Source organism: Nycticebus coucang, chromosome 2 (assembly GCF_027406575.1).
Source record: "Nycticebus coucang isolate mNycCou1 chromosome 2, mNycCou1.pri, whole genome shotgun sequence".
NCBI classification, from domain to species: domain Eukaryota; kingdom Metazoa; phylum Chordata; class Mammalia; order Primates; family Lorisidae; genus Nycticebus; species Nycticebus coucang.
In genome coordinates, this window is record NC_069781.1 from 154,432,076 (window position 1) to 154,451,890 (window position 19,815).

The following is a 19,815-nucleotide window of genomic DNA, read 5'->3' on the forward strand; positions in this document are numbered from 1 at the left end:
ATGGGAGCCAAGCCTCAAATTGTGTTTTCTAAAGAAAGGTTTGAGGGAAGACATTTAAGCCACAACTGCTATATAGAGTTGCACAGTTTGGACACTGCATAAATCTTGGGTTGCTCTTCACATTCCCCAGTGTAGAATCTACACACTGCTCAACTGTGTTATTTTGCAAGAAGGAAGTCATAGACAAAATGTAAGCAAATGAGTGTGACTTTATTTCAATAAAGCTTTGTGAGCTGTAGTTTATTGATGGTGCAAACCATAGCATTTCCTCCTTGCTCTGGACCAAAAGGACAAGAATCTGCAGTTTCTTTGCCTAAATGAGGGTCATAGGCAGTACATACATTAGAAGTTTGATGTCACAGGCTAGAGTCCCAGCTCAGCCCTGCTTCTGTGTGGACATGTCACTTCCACACCCTGCCCATCTGCATGGCTATAAGATTGAGAAGTTGAGCACCATGTCTTCTTGCCCTTTCCATTCAGCCCACCCAGCTTCTGTGATTCTTTGAGAATGTCCTCTGGGTTCCATAGCAGGAACAGCCTCCAAGGATGCCAGGAGCACAGGGTCAAGGCTGTGAGAGTGTCCCATGTGAGACCTACCTGTGCCAGGGCTTTGATGCCTTTCATTGATCAAAGGACCCAAGGGAGCCACGCTACTCTCAGAAATGGCCCGATGGAAGAGGTTCTTGGCCAGGGGAGATAAAACCTGGGAGGGGAGAGAACAGGAGGAGAGTTCATGTTCAGAGGAGGGTCCACCCATAGCTCTGCCCTGGCCCTTTCCCCAGGAGCCCCTGGGACTCAGTGGGCATGAGGGCTCCTCCCCCAGCCTACCCTGCTTTCCAGGCCACCCTGGGCCCAGCTTCCCCCAGAGAACATCAGTGGGGTGGAGCTGAGTCCTAAGTTCACAGACCTGCTCCCCCACTGTGGCACCAGGGGCGCTGACACCCCTCCGTTACCTACCCCAAGATCCTCTTCTTTCTCAACAGACCAATCCCCTTCTCCACCCTCCCCCATGTGGCTGGCAGCCTGCCCCATTTCTGGCCCTTCATTTATTTGGGAAATGCTGACTCACTGGGTCACTAGCCTGTACCAAAGGCAATTGGGGAGGGAAATTAGCTACAATAAAATCCCAGATAATTGGTCAAAGGCCAAAGAAAGAGCTGGGATTGTCCTGCACTTTGCCCTGACACATTTGTCATGGCACAGTGAAAATTGTCACAGATAGATCTTGGTGTGCTGGGGAAAGGCCACCCACATGCTTGGTGTCCTTCCAAATTTGCTACACACTGTTTTAAGTAGTCCGTTTGTGCTAACTGGGTTAGGCCTCAGCTCAGCCCTGTGACATCGGTTCTATTACTATCTCCATTTTACAGATGAGAAAACTGAGTCACAGATATGTTAGAGAAACTGCCCAGGGCCATCTAACCAAGAAGACTCATCTATGTAGTATTTTCATTTCCCGTAGATTATAAGCAACACTCCCAGGCCCCAGTGTACCAAGAAGACAGGCATCACAGACCCCAGTGTGTACATGAGGACGGAGGCACTCAGGTGTAAAAATTATGCAGCTGTCAAATGGCAAAATTAGAGTCAGGAAATATAACTTTCTGATTTCCATCTGGGGACTTTTCCCCAGATCACCTACAGCAAGGGGCAGGATACTCATTAAAATTCATATTTTTCCAATGTCAAAAAAGAGGAAACAAGTACAACTTCACTATTTTCAGAAAAATGCAAAATAAACAGTAACATACATTTATCATTATTATTTTGCATATCAAATGCTCCCAAAACATTTTAATGACCTTAAACATTGGGATGAACCTAGTGAATGGAGGTATTCAAATATCAAAGGAAGGGGTATAGTTGGGACATTTCTTTCTTTTTCTTTTCTTTTTTTTTTTTTGAGACAGTCTCAAGCTGTTGCCCTGGGTAGAGTGCCGTGGCATCATAGATCACAGCAACCTCCAACTCTTGGGCGTAAGGGATTCTCTTGCCTCAGCCTCCCTAGTAGCTGGGACTACAGGTATTTGGGACATTTCTGGAGGGCAATTTAACAGAAAGTGCAAACATTTGACTAAGAAATGTCATTTCTTGAAACTTCTTTTAAAATGTTCAGGAATATGCATAAAGATTTAGATATAGGATGTTCATGACAGTGCTAATTATATTATCAAAAATAGCAAAACAATTTAATAACCCCAGATAAGAGATTGGGCGAATTAATTACAGTTCAAAATCCAGTTTATTTTATTTATTTATTTATTTTTTGCCAGGGCCAGGTTTGAAACCGCCACCTCTGGTATATGGGGGCCTGCACCCTCCTCCTTGAGCCACAGACGCCGCCCACGGTTCAATATCCAATGTAATGCAACTATTGGATATGCAACTATTGGTTTCATGCTGCAGAATGACACTCGGATATACTGTGAATGAGCAGAGCAGGCACCCAGCTGCCCGTATACATGTGTGATGCCATCTTCATGGGAGAAACAATACAACAGGTGAAAGATGGAGGAAACGTCATCTGGAACATTAAAAGCAACTCTGTCTGAGTGAGAGCATTGGATGTGCTATTAACTTTCTTACTGTGCCTTCTCTGTGCTTCCTAAATTTTTTGTAATAAGTGTTAAATTTACAATCAGAAAATAAATACGTTGGGTATTATTTTTAAGAGAAAAGAAAGAAAAGGAAGGAAGACAACCAGAGTAGAGGTCCCAGAAATTGCCAAAAGTGCCTTGCTGGGGACATAAATGATGCCCAGACTGAAGCACATGGGTGTGGAAGGTTCCCTGGGGACGGCTATAAGGCCAACTAGAACTGTGTTGCCCAGATGGCCGGGGTGGAAAGGCACACCCAGCAATTATCTCTCACGAATAGGTACCTAGATGCACCTAGGGGGTAACAGCTGGGCAAGTCCACAGTTCAGGACCCTCCCCCTCCTCCTCCTCACCCACACCCCCCTCCACCGTGTCAAAGTGCAAGTGAGAAGAATTAATAGGGTTATTACTTCTGTTTGCCTGCTAAAATGGTTTTCCTCCCCAGTGCACTTATTACATTAAAACATATTGCATTATTCATTTACGAATTTGCATATTGTTTATTGTCTGTCTCCCTACTAGAATGCAAGTTCCATGAAGCTAGGGACCATGTTTTTTTCACTCATTGATCCCAAGAATTTATCTAGTGGAACTCAGTAAATACATATCTATTTAATAAAAGACTCTAGAAGGTCCTGAGAGTTCTAGCTGCTCTTAAGGATCCACGCTGTTCTTGATGATTCCAGAACTAAGTTTAACCCCATCTGGGGGTTGCCTGGACTCCTCCCTGCATCCCCGGGAGGCAGACATCCCACCGAAGATGCCAGAGCCCAGCCCGCTGGCTTACATGGGGGGGTAGGAGCTGGTGTTCTTCACGAAGCCCCAGGGCTCTGCAGGCTGTGGCGGGGCAAACCTCAGGGCCCCGAGAGGAGGCTTGGCGAAAGGGACACCCAGGAACATGGCCACAGGCTGTGCGAATCCTTCCAGGATTCATAATTACGGACTTCCCCAGCACTGGGCTGTGCATGGTGTCCACCACGGGGGCCGAGGACGGGTGCCCTGGTGGACGTTTAGAATAAATAGGGACACATCAGAGGAGAAAGGCTTGAGGGGATGCCAGGTGGGTTTTACCGCTTTCTTAGACATGTCACCTAAGTCCACTAGGCCTCAGTTTCTCCTGCTGGGAAAATGGGGGGAGGGTCACTGTCCCTCCTAATGCATGGAGCAGCTTCACGGAGCAAATCAGAACAGGAGGTGGGAAAGCACCCAGTGAAAAATGCACACAGGAAGGAGAGGTGCTGGGAGGTCGGGACACTTAGTCCCCCTCTGAGAAGCCTCTGGAACATCCATCCATTTAGGATTCTGATATGAGCTCCATGCAGGGCAGGAGGGTGAACAAGAGGTGGCCCCATCTCCAGGAACACAGAACCTTGCAGGGGGAATGAGCCACATAGACGCTTGACCCTCCAACTGGGAAGAAAGTGGTGTGTCCTAGGAGAGAGTGTAGGGAGGCCCTTTGGGAGTTGGAAGAGGGTGTGAGTCCTCCTGATGGGAGGCACAGGGAGGGGCTGGGACTTGCAGCAGGAGGGGGACTGGACAGGGGGTGAAAGTCGGGGGTGGTGTGAAGCAGGGAGGACAGACTGTGGCTCAGAGACAGCAAAGGCAGGGGCTGCCTGGCTGGGGCAGGGGGCCCGTGTACACAGACGGAGCCTGTGGGGAGTGGGAAACAGTCCTGGCAGGAGAGAGCAGGTCAGGGAGGGGCCACAATGCCAGGCTGAGGGCTGGGGTTTATTTCACAGCAAATAAGCAGCAGAAGCTGCTCTGGGGGGTAGGACATTGAGTTTTCTCTGAGAGGAGAGGAGACAGTCCCAGAGACAGAGCAGACAGCTCTTCCTCCCCGAGCTGAATTTCACATCCCTGCAGCTTCCATGTCAGCCCTCGTTCCAAGGGCTATGGGACGAGCCAGATGTCTGAGGCAGGTGGCCTTTGGGACACCTGATCATGCCCACTCACCTCCAAGTCCTGTCTGGCCTCCTGGACCTCCATTTTTCTGAGCATTCTCAGATGCTTCTAGGAATTCTCCCTAGCCTCTGGTCTTCCTCACTGGGTTGCTTGTCTTTCAACGTGTGTGACCAGAATAGAAAAGAATAATGTAAATTTGGTCTCATCAGAGAATAGCCAATGACATTAGGAACTGGTTACTCAAAACCTGGCTACAAAACAGTATCCAGGTCTCATGTTATTCATAGCAAAGTCTAAACTGGAAAGTTTTAGGTTGTTTTCTTTCATTGTTCTTGTTGCTAATTAGTACAAATAACACTTAACGACTTTCCTTGGATGACTGTTCAGCAAGGTGGCAATGAGGGTGGGATGGCAAGTGACTTGTTTTCTTTGTGATTTCCAAATGTTCTGCCCTGAATATAGATGCCTTTTTATATTTAGAAGACAATTTGGGGGAAGAAATATGGCGATATCTGTAAGGAATTTGGAGGACTGGGCCCCTGAGCAGATGTGGGAGACTTGGAAGGGAAGGAGATGTAGGAACTGGCTTGCGAGGCCGGGTCCCAATTCAGCCACTGTAGGCGGAGACGTCAGGGAGATGTCCTGACAGGACGATGCCGCAGGATGAGGACACCTCGACACTGGAAGGAGGTCGGTGAGGGGCAGGGCAGGATCATCTTCCAGAGGGTGAGGGTGGGCACCGTGATGTGGGCGGCGTCACGGAGGAGGACAGTGTGAGGGAGAAAGGTAATAAAGAGAAAACACAGGGATGGCTCCAGCTGAGACTGAGAATTCCTGTCATCGTCACGACAGGGGAACTTCAGGCCTCATGGAAGCCCAGGAGAGAGAAGGGTAAGGCCAGGGAAGAAAGCACTGGGCCTGGGTTTGTGAGCCAAGTGATGACCTTCAGTGTGGGTGGAGTGGACAGAAGACAGAACGCCAAGGGGAAGGAAGCGGGAGGGTCCGGGAGGCACAGGCAGGAACGGGCAGAAGGGCAGCTCCCTCTGTGTCCTTTGCAGCCTGGACACGGTGTGCGCCTGCTAAGGGCCAGACATACATTCCAGTCCTTTTAATCAATCCTCTGAAAAGCCTTGCTAGCAGGCTCCAGTGGGCCCATTTTACAGGCGAGGAAACTGAGGAAGAAGCAGAAGCCTATGACAGCTTCCTAAGGTTGGAAACAGATGGCATTGCCAGGGGTAACCAGAGTAAAGGAATGTTCCACCCCAAATTTGGATCCTTCCTTGCTCTGGCCTTACAGCAATTCCAGGCCTCACTCTCATAGCGTCACCCTGCCAGAAAGAGGCTGGAACCCAGACAGGGCCTGGGCTGCCAGGGCACTGATAGTGGGGCCACAGGCTCTGGATCCTGGAGCAAGAAATAGACCAGGACATGACTTCCAGGTGCCCTTGGGTGTGTGCATTTCCCTCCTTGAGTCTCAGCTTCTTCATCTGTAAAATGGCACAGTTGTAAGTCAAGGTCCCTCACTGCACACCTGAGGTCACATTTGTTTAATCGTCTATGTTCTCATGCTTTGCCACATGAAGAACCGTCCCTCCCAGGGTCCAGCCATCCTAGAGCGCATGCACCAACTGTGTCCTTGATGGGGTTCACACACCCTGGACCACCATCTGCTGCTAACTCTAATCACCCAGAGCCAGTTATCAGACAACTAGGGGCAGCCCCTGTGCCCCAAATTGGAGTAAATTACTCCGATAGTCTATCCTGAGCTTGATCACCCTCTTCCAGGGTAAACCACAGTCAAAGCTCTTGGCCACCCCTTTCTCTCTTTGACTTTTCTGGTACTTGCCCAGTGCCCCATCCCCATCCCCAGTGTGTGCCTCTCTGTCTGAAAAGAGTGAGGAATAAACTATATTTTCCTTTTTTTTGAGACAGAGTGTCACTATTGTTTCAATGGCAATTTGTTCCTGGTACCTTGCCCTAACTGTACCTACATTTTCTATTAATTCCTTACGTTTATAAACAGCTACTTCTAACTACTTACACTCTGTTGGGAACACATTGAACAACTACTTCAGTTCTCCAGCCCTTTTCAGCACTTCCCTATACCAGGCACTATCCTGGGTGCTTTAGAAACAGCCAATGTCATCCGCACATCAGCCCAATGAGGTAAGTATTGTCGGCATCCCTATGTCAGAGATGTTACCAAAAGCACAGGAAGGTCAAGAACTTTGTCCAAGGACCCACAGCTAGGAAGTGTTGAGCTGGGATTCAAACCTAGGCACTCTTGTTCCAGAGATATTTCAAATAGTTTGCTCTGCTACTCTCCAAGATTCAGCCTCTCCGGAGTAATAATCAAGGGGAAACGAAGCTGAGTTCTCCAAATTCCACATTAGCCCATGGCCCTCCTGCCTATAGTACAAACTGTGCAGCTGCGGTCAGGATGTTTCCTGTCCCCTGAGTCCTCAGCTGGTCTACACTGCTCCAAGTCCAAGTCTAAGCCCATCTCCAGGGGCACACCTCTGCAGACACAGACCTGTGGTGGCTTTTCCTTGTATGCATTTCTGCCCACCTTGGCTTAGGACAAAGATTTCCAAATTCACCCCTAATATTTTAGGGGAACTTTTCCGAAGCCATGGAAATGGGTAGAGTGGCCATGAACATAGCACAGGGCCACACTGAGGAAGGGGGGCAGCTCTCAGGGCCTGTGAGCTGTCCAGACCTAGATGCTGTGCCTTCCTGCCCCAGGGTCTAACCCCCACGCCAAACTCCCTCCACCCCAGCTCAATATCTAATCAGGAATAAGAGAAAATCCCCCTTCACTACCAAAGATCCCCCTAGGCCTCTGTTGGGACCTCCATGCCACCCTCACCCCCCACCCCGCCCCAGAGCTTGGCCTCCTTTATCTAAGCAGTCAAGACTAGTTAGCCACAAACTTGCCAAACAACTTGTTGCATAAATGTTTCTCCTTTGTGGGACTCTAAATTTAGTGGGCTGTGAACTTCTCAAAGGCAGGCAGGAGCAGGCAGAAGCCTTTAGGCAAGAGGGAAGCTTTGGTCTGGCATCCTCAGAACAAGCTCAGGAAATCTTCACAGCAACTCACAAACCCACCTCTGCTTAGCCGAGAAGCTTAGAATACATCTCTTGGCTTCCCTGGGCTAGTATTTCATCAAGTTCTAGGCTCTCCAGGGTGGAAACAATTTCAAACTTCATCCAGTCCCCTTCTGATACCTAAAGTTGTTTCATAATTTCCTGCCAACTGGCCCAGCCTCCTGCAACACACTTTGCAGGTGCGGGAACTCACTGCCTCTCAAAGCAGGGACTTGGGGACAGAAGGTAAAAATGAACTCCTTCTCACAATCCCTGGCTATAAACATTCATCCATCCATGTGTCCATCCAGCCTTAGAACACTTACCAAATTACCTGACACTTGGCTGGGTGTCATGGATACAAAGATAAATTCAAGACATGCTCCAACTTCTCAAGGCACATGCCATTGTAGACAAGTCGGGTGTGTGTGTGGACGGGGGGCAGGGGGTCAGTGCTTGTCAAAGCACCAAATTAGGGGGGTACAAAGTACTCTAGATATATCTGAGAAAGTGTCATTTACAAATTGCTGAGGTCACAAGGAATATCCCCAAGGCCTCTTCCGAAGGATCATCAAATATCCTCTAGGGGATTTATTAAACATACCCTAGTACAGCTGATTAAGGAAATATTATGTGCTAAGTCAAAATAGCGATGCCCATGTCTCTTTATTGACAAGAAAAGACAGTCAAAATCTGGTATGAAAGGGCCAAAAATAGGTCATAAAACTGTTGTGGCCATTTGGGAAATCGTTTAACAGTTCCTTGAAAAGTCAAGCATAGAGTTACCACATATCCCAGCCATTCCATTCCTAGTATATTCATAAGAAAATAGAAAACATCTTCACACAAAATCTTGTAGTCAATTAGTAGTGTTATTCACAATAGTCAAAACGAGAAAATAACCCTAATGTCCATCCACTGATGAGTGGGTAGATCAAATGAGGTCTATCCTCACAGGGAAATATTTACTATTCAGCCATAAAAAGCAGACGCTACAACCTGGATAAAACTTGAAAACATTATGCTAAGTGAAAGAAAATAGGCACCAAAGACCACATATTGCATGCCTTTTTTTGTTTGTTTGTTTGGTTGGTTGCAAATTACTATGAAGGTACAAATTTTTAGATTACATTGGTCTCACTTCCAGGGTAAAGTTCCAGTTGTTAAAGAGCCTCTCACCCAGGGGTGTGTTATACACCCCCACAGTGTGCACATTAGGTGAGATCCTGCCTCATGTCCCCCCTCCTTCCAATTGTCCTCCCCCTCCTCCCTTCCCCCTTTCTCCCTCTGCCCCCTTACTAGACGATATTTGTGTTTTATTGTTCGTGTGAACATATAATTGTTCATATATTGGTTTCACATTAATAGGGAGTGCACTGGATGCTTATTATTCCATTCTTGTGATACTTTACTAAGAAGAATGTATTTCAACTCCATGCAGGTAAATGTAAAAGATGTAAAGTCACCATTTTTTTTTTTTAAATAAATCTCTTTATTTCTCTCTCTCTCTCCATGCATATATTATATATGTATGTAATCTCCTGTTACTTTTTTTCTAATACTGTACATATGTCTATTTTTTTAAGACTTAATTCACTTTATTATTTTTGTATAAAAATGCCATGTTGTAGTCACAGCTGGAGCCTGGCTTATAATTGTTATATACTCTCAATTTGTGGAAACTTTGTTTTTTTTTTTTTTTTTTTTAAATTTTTTTATTAAATCATAACTGTATACAATGGCTGAATAGTATTCCACGATATCCCTACACCACAATTTGTTGATCCATTCATAGGTTGTTGGGCACTTAAGTTGCTTCCATGACTTAGCAATTAGGAATTGAGCTGCAATAAACATTCTGGTGCAGACATCTTTGTGGTAAAATGATTTTTTCTTCTGGGTAGATATCTAGTAATGAGATCGTAGGATCAAATGGCAGATCTACTTTTAGATTAGTTTGCAGTCCCACCAGCAGTGTAGAAGTGTTCCCTTCTCTCCACATCCATACCAGCATCTGTTGTTTCGGGATTTTGTGATGTGGGTTGATCTTGCTGAGGTTAGGTTTTGATTTGCATTTCTCTGATGATTAAAGGTGATGAGCTTTTTTCATGTGTTTGTAGGCCATTTATCTGTCATCCTCAGAGAAGTTTCTGATCAAGTTTCTTGCCCACTTATAGAGGGGGCTGTTTGCACTCTTCTTGTTATTTAATTGGAATTCTCTATAGGTTCTAGTTATCAGACTTTTGTCAAATTTGTAGCAAAAATCTTCTCCCGTTCCAAAAGCTGTCTGTTTGCTTTGTTTGTGGTACCCTTAGCTGTGCAAAAGCTTTTTAGTTTGATCAAGTCCTAGTTATTTATTTTTGGTGTTGCAATGATTGCCAGGGGTGTCTTCCTCATAAAGTTTTTTCACAGGTCAGTATGTTCAAGTGTTTTCCCCACACTCTCTTCTAGAATTTTTATTGTTTCATGTCTTCAATTTAAATATTTTATCCAGCAAGAATCAATTTTTGTCAGTGGTGAGAGGTGTGGGTTCAGTTTCCGTCTTCTACACGTGGACAACCAGTTCTCCCAACAATATTTGTTAAATAATGTTTGTTTTCCCCAGTGCGTGTTTTCATTAATCTTATTGAAGATCAAATAACATGTGGCTGGGTTCATCCCTAGATTCTCTGTCTTATTCCATAATTCTATATCTTTATTTTTGTGCCACAACCATGCTGTTTTGATCTTTATAGACTTGTAGTATGATCTGAAATCTGGCAATGTGATCCATCCAGATTCGTTTTTATTTTATTTTTTATTATTAAATCATAGCTGTGTACATTAATGCAATCATGGGGCACCATACACTGGTTTTATAGACCATTAACAAATTTTCATCACACTGGTTAATATAGCCTTCCTGGCATTTTCTCAGTTATTGTGTTGAGACATTTATATTCTACATTTACTAAGTTTCACATGTACCCTTGTAAGATGCACCGTAGGTGTAATCCCACCAATCACCCTCCCTCTGCCCATCCTTCCCCCTTCCTCCCCTCAGATTTGTTTTTATTTCTAATAATTGTATTTGCTATTCAGGTATTTTTTGATTCCATATGAATCAAAGTACTATTTTTTCAAGTTCTTTTAAGTATGATATTGGTGCTTTGATGGGGATTGCATTAAATCTATAGATTGCTTTGTGTAGTATGGACATTTTAACCATGGTAATCGTTCTCAGCCATGAGCATAGTATGTTATTCCATTTGTTGACATCTTCTGCTATGTCCTTTCTCAAAGTTTCATAATTTTCTTTACAGAGATCTTTCACATCTTTTGTTATATATATTCCCAGGTATTTCACCTTCTTTGGTGCTATTGTAAAAGGAATAGAGTCTTTGATTTTATTCTTGGCTTGACAATTGTTGGCATATATGAAGGATACTGATTTGTGGGTATTGATTTTGTATCCAGAGAAGCTGCTATATTCCTTGATCATTTCTAAGAGCTTTTTAGTTGAGTCCCTGGGGTTTTCCAGGTATAAGATCATGTCATCTGCAAAGTGGGAGAGTTTGAGCTCCTTTGTCCCCATTTCAATTCCTTTGATTTCTTTCTCTTACCTGATTGCAAAGGCAAGGACTTCCAACACTGTGTTAAATAGCAGTAGAGACAATAGGCATCCTTGGCTGGTTCCAGATTTGAGTGGAAATGCTTTCAGTTTTACTACATTCAAAATGATGTTGGCTGTGGGATTGCTGCAGATGACCTCAATCATTTTAAGGAATGTTTTATCTAAGCCTATTTTGTTGATTTTTTTTTTTAAATCATGAAAGAATGCTACATATTATCAAAAGCCTTTTCTGCATCATTGATAGAATCATATAGTCTTTGTTTTTGATTCTATTTATGTGGTGTATTATATTAATGGCTTTACATATGTTAAACCAACTTTGCATCTCTGAGATAAAAACCACTTGATCATGGTATATAACCTTTTAAATATGTCATTGTATTCTTGTTAATATCTTGTTGAATATTTTTGCATTGATATTCATTAATGATATTGGTCTATACTTTTCTCTTTTTATTGGGTCCTTTCCTGGTTTGAGGATCAGGGTGATATTTACTTCATAGAATGTTTTGGGGAGAATTCCTTGCTTGTCTATATTTTGAAACAGTTTACCCATTATAGGAACTAGCTTCTCTTTGAAGATTTGAAATAATTCTGGTGTGAAGCCATCTGGTCCAGGGCTTTTCTTTTGGGGGAGATTTCATATAATTGATGCTATTTAACTGCTTGATATTTGTCTATTCAAGATTTCTAAATCTTTCTGGCTGAGTTTTTGAAGGTATCACACTTCCAGATATTGGTCCATCTTCTCTACATTTTCATATTTCTGGGAATAGAGTTTTTGTAGAATTGCTGAGAATCTTTTGTATTTTTGTGGCATCTGTTGTTATTTGCCCTTTATCATTTCGTATTGTAGTTATTAGAGATATTATTTTTCTGTTTCTGGTTAGTCTAGCCAATGGTTTATAAATTTTATTAATGTTTCCAAAGAACCAACATTTTGTTTTGCTGATCTTCCAAATAATTCTTTTGTTTTCAATTTAATTTAATTCTGCTCTAATTTTGGTTATTTCTTTTCTTCTGCTGGGTTTGGGATTAGATTATCCTTTCTTTTCCAAATGCTTGAGATGGCTTACTGGGTTGCTGACTTGCTCTCTTTCTGTTTTCTTGATGAGGGCATGTAATGCTATAAATTTCCTTCTAAGAACTGCCTTTTCAGTATCACACAGATTTTGATAGTTTGTGGCTTCATTATCATTTTGTTCCAGAAATCTGATGATCTCCTTCTTTATTTCATCTATGACCCAGTTATTATTCAGCACAAGGTTATTTAGTTTCTATGACTTAATTTGAGTATAAATATTTCCGTTGCTGTTGACTTCAACTTTTATTCCATGATTGTCTGAGAATATGCAGGGGATAATTTCTATTCTTTTAAATTTGTTGAGGTTAGCCTTGTGTCCTAAGATACAGTTAGTTTTGGAAGATGATTCATGGGCTGATGAGAAAAATGTGTATTCAGTTTTGTTAGGATAAAATGGTCTATAAATGTCTATTAAGCTAATTTGTTCTAGGGTCTTGTTTAAGTCCTTTATTAATTTGTTTAGTTTCTGGTTGGAGGACCTGTCCAGCACTATGAGTGGGATGTTAAAATCTCCAACTATTATAGTGTGGGAAGATGTCATATTGTTCAGATCAGTTAGGGTTTGTTTTATATATCGAGGAGTATTCAGATAGGGTGCATAAATGTTAAATATTTAAATCTTTTCACATCGTGTGCTTCCTTCAACAAGAATATAGTCAAAGCCATCTTTGTCTTTCCTTTTTTTTTGTTGGTTTAAATCCAATTGTATCTGCAAATAAGATTGCAACCCATGCTTTATTCTGATTTCCATTTGCCTGGATTACTGTTTTTCATCCATTCACTTTGAGTCTTGTTTTATCCTTTGAGGTAAGATGTGTCTCTGGAAGGCAACAAATATCTCACCTGAGTTTTTGTATCCAGTCAGCAGCCTATGACTCTTGAAAGGAGAGTTCAAACCATTCACATTAATTGAGAGAATTGATAGATTTTTTTTTTTCAGAAGTCCAGGGCTTTATTTGTATCCCTTTCACCATTGTGGAAGCTAGGCTTTGTTCTTAAATTTCTGGGTAGGTTTACTTCGGTGGTGTGCAATCCTGTTGATCTTTATGAAGAATGGGTCTGAGTATTTCCCATAGAGCTGGTCTAGTCATGGCAAATTTCCTCATCATGTGGATGTCAGTGAAAAATTGATTTCTCCGTGGAATGGAGAAATAAATGAAATTCAGTTTAGCGGGATATAGGATTGTGGGCTGGAAAGTGTTTTGTTTACAAAGATCGAAGGTTGATGACCATCCTCTTCTGGCTTGAAAAATTTCACCTGAAAGATCTGCAGTCATCCTGATACTTTCTCTTGGTAAGTAATACTTTTCTCTTTGTAAATAATACTTTCCTTACTCCTGGATGCTTGCAGAATTTTCTCCTTCATATTAACATTGGCAACATTAATTACAATGTGTTTAGGAGATGTTTTGCTTGGATTGAGTCATGGTGGGGTTCTGAAACTATCTACTATTTGAATTTCTATGTCTCTTGTAATACTTGGGAAGTTCTCTGAGGTAATGTCTTGGAGCAGGGTATTTGTGCCTTTGGGACCATCTTCTTCTCCTTCAGGAATCCCTACAATTTAGATGTTTGATTTCTTGGAATGATCCCATAACTCTCTCAGGGAATATTATGTTCTTGTTCTTTTTTCTGCCTCTTTGACTGCTTGGGCTAGTTCAAAAGTCTTTTCTTCTTTACCTGAGATTCTTTCTTTACACTGTTCAACTCTATTTCTGAAGGACTCTACTGTATTTTGAAGCTCCTCAAATACCTCTTTCAATTCCTTAAGTTCTGCTATATCTTCCCTCATTATGTCTATATCCTTGATGGCTTTGTCTTTGAATTTATTAATTTTTTTTTGAATTTATTAATTTCTTGAGACAACTTCTGAACTATTTTTTGGTTCTCTTTTTTCATCTTTTCCTCCATTCCAATTATCTTATTTGTCATCCATATTCTGAATTCTATTTCTGGCATTTCAGTAATTTCTCTGTGGATGGAATTTTCTGTTGTATTTTCTTTGACATCCCCTGGGGTAGCTGATCTGCTCTGATTTTTCATGTTGCCAGAGTTCTTCTATGATTCTTCACCAGGAGTATTTTCAGCTTCTTCTTCTCTTTCTTTTTTTATTATGTTAATTATACATTTTTAGTTTAATTGATATGTTATCCCTGATGGGTCCATTACTCGCTGTTGCAGTGCCACCACACTAACAAAGGCAGACAAATGATGAAGCTGCAGCCTGAGACAGTGTCTCCAGGGAGACAAGAATCAGTGTCCCAATCAAGCTCAGGGGTCTGCCCAGCCATCAACACTGGCTCAGAGTTCAGGAGAGACAAGCATGCACTGGGCACTGGCTGCCCAGTTGAGCTCAGAGGACCACAGCTGTGTGGACAGCATAGGCCCAAAGCTCAAACAAAGTTTCTCGGGCACCAGGCACCACCCATCCAATCAAGCTCAGGAGGCTACTGCCTGGCAGAGGGTGAAGGTCCAAAGTTCAGTGGAAAGTTGCTTAAATGCCAGGACCCACCCACCTGAGAAAAGAAAGCTGCTGCCAGCAGAGGGGACAAAGTTCAGTCGAAAGTTGTTTAAGCACTGGTTCCCATCCACTCAGTGGATTGACCAAGGTTGTCCAGGAGGTCAGAAGAAAGAAATCTGTGGGATTTCTGAGAATTCCTAAAGAGCTGAGGAAGGGTATTTCATCCCCTCCCTGCAAAGTTAGGAGTGCTGTGCTACTATTCTCCTGCTGCAACTCCACAACCGGCAGAATCCCTGGGCTTCTGAGTGAAATTGCCCAACACTCCAACCTCTGCAGGGGGCACTCCTTCCAGCACCTAGGATGGGGGTAGGGAGACCTGCATGCTCAGGATTGCAGGAAAATATTTGTATCATGTGAAATGGTGCTAGGCTCAGTGGTGTGACTTCAATGGTGAAGGAGGACTGGGACTTAGCAACTGCTCTCCCATGGGATAAGGTGAGCAGGCTTTTGATTCCTGTTCATTGTCAGGGTTCTTGCTGCCACAGAGTTTCCGTTTGGGAGGAGGGGTCTTCCTCTTGGAACTGGGTGTACCTGATCTTTATTGATTTTTCTCCCATTTTCTTGTTTCTGCTGCTTGACTCAGCCTGGAGGATGTGTACTTCACACAGTCCTCTCAGTGCACAGCTCCTCACATTTGGCTTCCATCCACTTCAGTCCAATACTCTCCCTTTGGACATGAGCCTCTGGCAAGAGCAAGCCATCTTCCCACAATCCCCATGCATGGCTATTTTTTACATGAAATTTCCAGAATAGACAAATCCATGGAGACAGAAAGTAGAGGAGTGGGTGCCGAGGCTGGGGAGGACGGAGATGGAGGAATGCAGGATGACTGCTAATACGGATGAGGTTGATTTGGGGGGTGTAAAAATGTTTTGGGATTAAATAGTGGAGATGGTTGCATAACTTTGTGAATATATTGAAAGCCACTGAACTGTATACTTTCAAAAGATACATTTTCAAATAGCGAATTTTTGACAGGCTCTGGGGAAGGGGTGGCAGCACCGTATGTGCCCAAAAATGCGACAGGAAGCAGCCTTTACAACAGCCCAAGAGGTAGACCATGCAGATGGACCAGGAAGGTGAGGTGTTCAGGAGAAAACAAAAAGAGGGCAGAAGAAACTGGAGGAGCTAAAAGCAAAGGCCACGGGGAGGACACTTGAACACAAATAGAATTACAAAATCTGGTATAAAGTCAGCTGTGCCTATGCTATGGGGTGACACTTGATTCCTATTTAAGCACCTGTATTCTCTGCCATGACATCTTCTGCCACCTATAGATAAAACAAAGTTTCATCCTGGAGCCTGTTGCATACTTAAGAATAAGCTTTTATAGAAAGAAAAAGATGAGTTTTATGGCACATAAATTATAGTTCACTAAAAAAATTTTTTTAAAATATCCAAATGTGTATAATATGATCCCCATTTAGTAATAACATATATCTTTATTTGCACAGGAACCTTCTGCAAGGTTATACATTTAATTAGGATCACCATAACCATGGTGATAATATTGTGAGTGCTTTTCCTGATTTAAATTTTCCGTATTTATTCATTCATACATTCCCTTCACAAATATGCATTGCGAGCTTACTGCCTGGAAAACACTGGGCATAGAGTTTTCTATGTGGGATCTCATTTCTCAAAATAACCCTGTGAAATTCATACTAGCCTCTCCCAAACACATTGAGTAAGAGGAAGAAGTCAGAACAGGACCCAGCCAACGTTGCTGCACAGTGCCCGGTCTTAAGCACTCTGCTTTCATGTCAAAATGTTTTTGAGAAATCAATTTTGTTGTTGCACCAAGCACAGGCTTGATGGACTGGGAGACCTCCTGTAGCCTCTCTCTCCTGTCATCCACCCTCCAACACACACCTTCTCAACACCTCTGCCTTCCAGCTGATCTGTCCTGGGTCGCAAGGCCCCAGGAAGGATGGGAAGCTGGCTGCTTTGTGGAGCGCTGGGCATCTTGGGAGGAAATACTTCAGCACCTTCACCGTCCTCACACAGTGACTTAAAATGTGTATTCTGTCCCCACAATTTTCTCTTGGGACTAAGCTCCAGGCACTCAGAGTTGGAAATGGCTTCATAATGGCCCCTGGACTATCTATGGGCCCCACCCCCACCACTGTTCCCTGCACTTGCAGCTGAGTCCCTTCCTAAGGTTTCCTTCTCAGGAAAAGACAAAGGGCGGGTCCTCAGCTCTTTAGCCAAATGACCCATATGGTCTGTTATAGGTTGAATTGGGCCTCCCAAAATTCATATGTGGAACTCCTAAACATCAAGATTTTGTAATCTGACTATATTTTAAGTAGGGACTTTAAGGCAGAAATTACATTAAAATGAGGCAATTAGGATGGGCCCTAGTGCAATCTGACTGGAGTCCTCCCAAGGAGAATAAATTTGTACACAGATGACAGGGGCACCTGTGCACAGAGGAGTGACCATGTGACCAAGAAGCATGACGGGGGGCCTCTATGTGCCAGGGAGGAAGTCCTCAGAGGGCACCAACCCTGCCAGCACCTTGAACTTGTTGATTTCCAGCCTCCAGAACCATGAGAAAACTGGTTTCTGTGGTTTAAGTCATTGATTTGTGATATCTTGCTCTGGCAGCCTGGAGCCAACTAATACATAGTCCAAATTCAATTCCCTTCTTTCTGCCTAGAGGAAACCAAGGCCCAGAGCGGGGGAGGGGTGGCCTCAGGTCTCACAGCAGCTCAATGGCAAAGTCAGGACCAGAGGCGGAGGCCTTTGACTCCAGCCACAGAGTGGGAGACATGGACGGCAGCCCTTCCTCTTGCTTTAACACCTCAGGGCAGTGCTCTGACAGCTCTTCTCATGGGGCAGAACACCTTGACTTTGTGCACAGGTGCACTGTCGGTTCACTGGCCCAGGATGAGGGTGGTAGGGCCGGGGGGTTAGGAAAGGCCAGAGGAGGAGAGGTGCATTCTCTTTCCTCATGTCATTTGGCGAGCCTGGCCAGACTGACCCAGACATCAGGAAGGACTGGGCAACCAGCAGCCATAATGCACATGGCAACCCCAGAGACATGCATGGCTTCTTGCCCAAGGCTGTAGCTTGTAGCTAAAAGGAGGCTTCTGCAGACCCAAATGCACAAAGGGGCACTCACCAGCACTCAATCTAGCCAGGTGGCAGGCTGGTGAGGGGGGACCTGGGTTAGGGTAGGGTCTTTGTGAAGGCATTAGAAGCAGTCCCCAGATTGATTCAGTCTATGGAGCTTGACCTGGGCTAGGATTCCTTCCTTACTTTTGTGCAAAAAAAGAAACAAAGATAACAAACAGCACATTAATGAAACTATCCCTCTCTCTATCCACATGGAGTGGGCTAAGTGGTCCTCCTCGTTAGATACCCAGATTGTTTCCAGTCACTCAGCACAAGGCACACACACCTGGTAACCACCCTGCCCTGTGCCCTGGCCAGCTTATCTCTGCAACCTGGGAAACAGTGTTGGCTCTTGAGCTAAGAAGACCATAAGGGTCTACTATATTAACAAAATATCAAAAATAAATAGGAATTATTTTCTCAATCCACTGATTAATCCTATGCCCACCTGTGATGTCAATAAATTCTGTAAGCACTGGTGGCCACTCTTAGACCTTGCAGGAACCTGGCTGCACCCTCTAAAGCCCGTCCCTGGCTCAGGGTGCAAATGTGATGGGTGAGGCTGGTGCACACCAAGCCTTGTGCCAAATCTTATTTTTCAAAAGTATAAATTTTCCCTGCGTCACTTTAGCTGTTCACAGTATATCTCTTGTTTAATTGACTTGGGGGTTTCCTTTTCCCTAAGGTCCCCCTTGTGATAGTAAACGATGTGGAGAGTGAAACCCTGGGCACTGGCCTTAACTCCAAAGCAGCTGGGCAGGAGTTGGGAGTGTAGGCACATATGGGGTTCCAAATTGATCCCCCAAACTTCTCCACCTCCATCAATTTCCTACACAGATACACAGAGGGTGCATATTAGAACACGTGTTGAGCATAGGCAAACCCATGTCCTACTTGGCCCGTCACTCAGCTTAGTCTATGCATCATGGCATTGATCAGTTGTAGACTTTGTAGCTAATAACACTGCACTGGGAGACCAGGAGACCGGGAGTCTGGGTAACATTTGGGGATCATTTCTGGAAAGAGAAGGGCTGAGAGAGTGGGTGGCTTACTCTCATGCACCATTCACCACAGAGCCACACTCCATGAGTCCAGACATAAGAAGGTCTCTGGAGCTTCAGTTCTTTTCATACTGATGACACATTTTTTGCCATATCAGCACATTAACTATACTATTATATCAGTAGTAGTTTTCTTCATGTGGATTAACTCTTCTTACTTTTATACACTCATTCAAAAAGAAAATTTTATATCCCTTCCATGAGTAGAAGACTTAAATAACTTGTCATGAAATAAAGGTAAGCATGAAAAATATGTCATTGTATTTTTTTAAATTAAAATGATGGTAAAATAAAAAATAGAGAAAGAAATGTAAGTAATAGCACATCTGGTTTACAAAAATGAATAACTGAAGTCACCCAATGAGCAAAGGGAACGACTGATGGTCAGTTAGTAATATAAAGGCAGTGGTACCCATGACCTCTAGTTAGGTGACAATGCACTAGCTCTGACAAAGGTCTTCATCACTGCAGCCCTTTACTTGAGCCTCAGGGAACTTCTTCCTTTCAATATTTAGATCATGGGGCAGAAATTGTATTACATTGAGACCCTCTAAGGCCCTTGATGCTTTGTAGTAATTAGGGAGTTGGACTCCCAGGGGCCAATTCAGTCCCTGGACTAACTGAGTCAGAGCATCTGGGGGAAATTTTGGCCTGGAGGTGGGTTCCAGAGGGGAGATTTGTACTCCCAAAGGACACAGTGATCATCCTCACTGCACAAATAGCTGACATTCAGGCCATCTATGGTAGGGAGTCACTCTGGGATTGCTGAGTCAGAACACATTATTAGTAAGAATAAACTATAGTAGCCAACGGCCCCAGAACCTCAATGG

General features: G+C 43.7%; 1 long non-coding RNA gene across 1 annotated transcript; it reads right to left on the reverse strand.

The window, feature by feature from the left end:
* Positions 1-229: 229 nt before the first annotated feature.
* LOC128561703 (uncharacterized) lies at positions 230-1,079 on the reverse strand. The gene is made up of 3 exons (XR_008373315.1): positions 958-1,079; positions 598-703; positions 230-313 (listed from the first exon to the last, which is right to left on the reverse strand). It is a non-coding gene; the product is annotated as an uncharacterized LOC128561703 (long non-coding RNA).
* Positions 1,080-19,815: the final 18,736 nt, after the last annotated feature.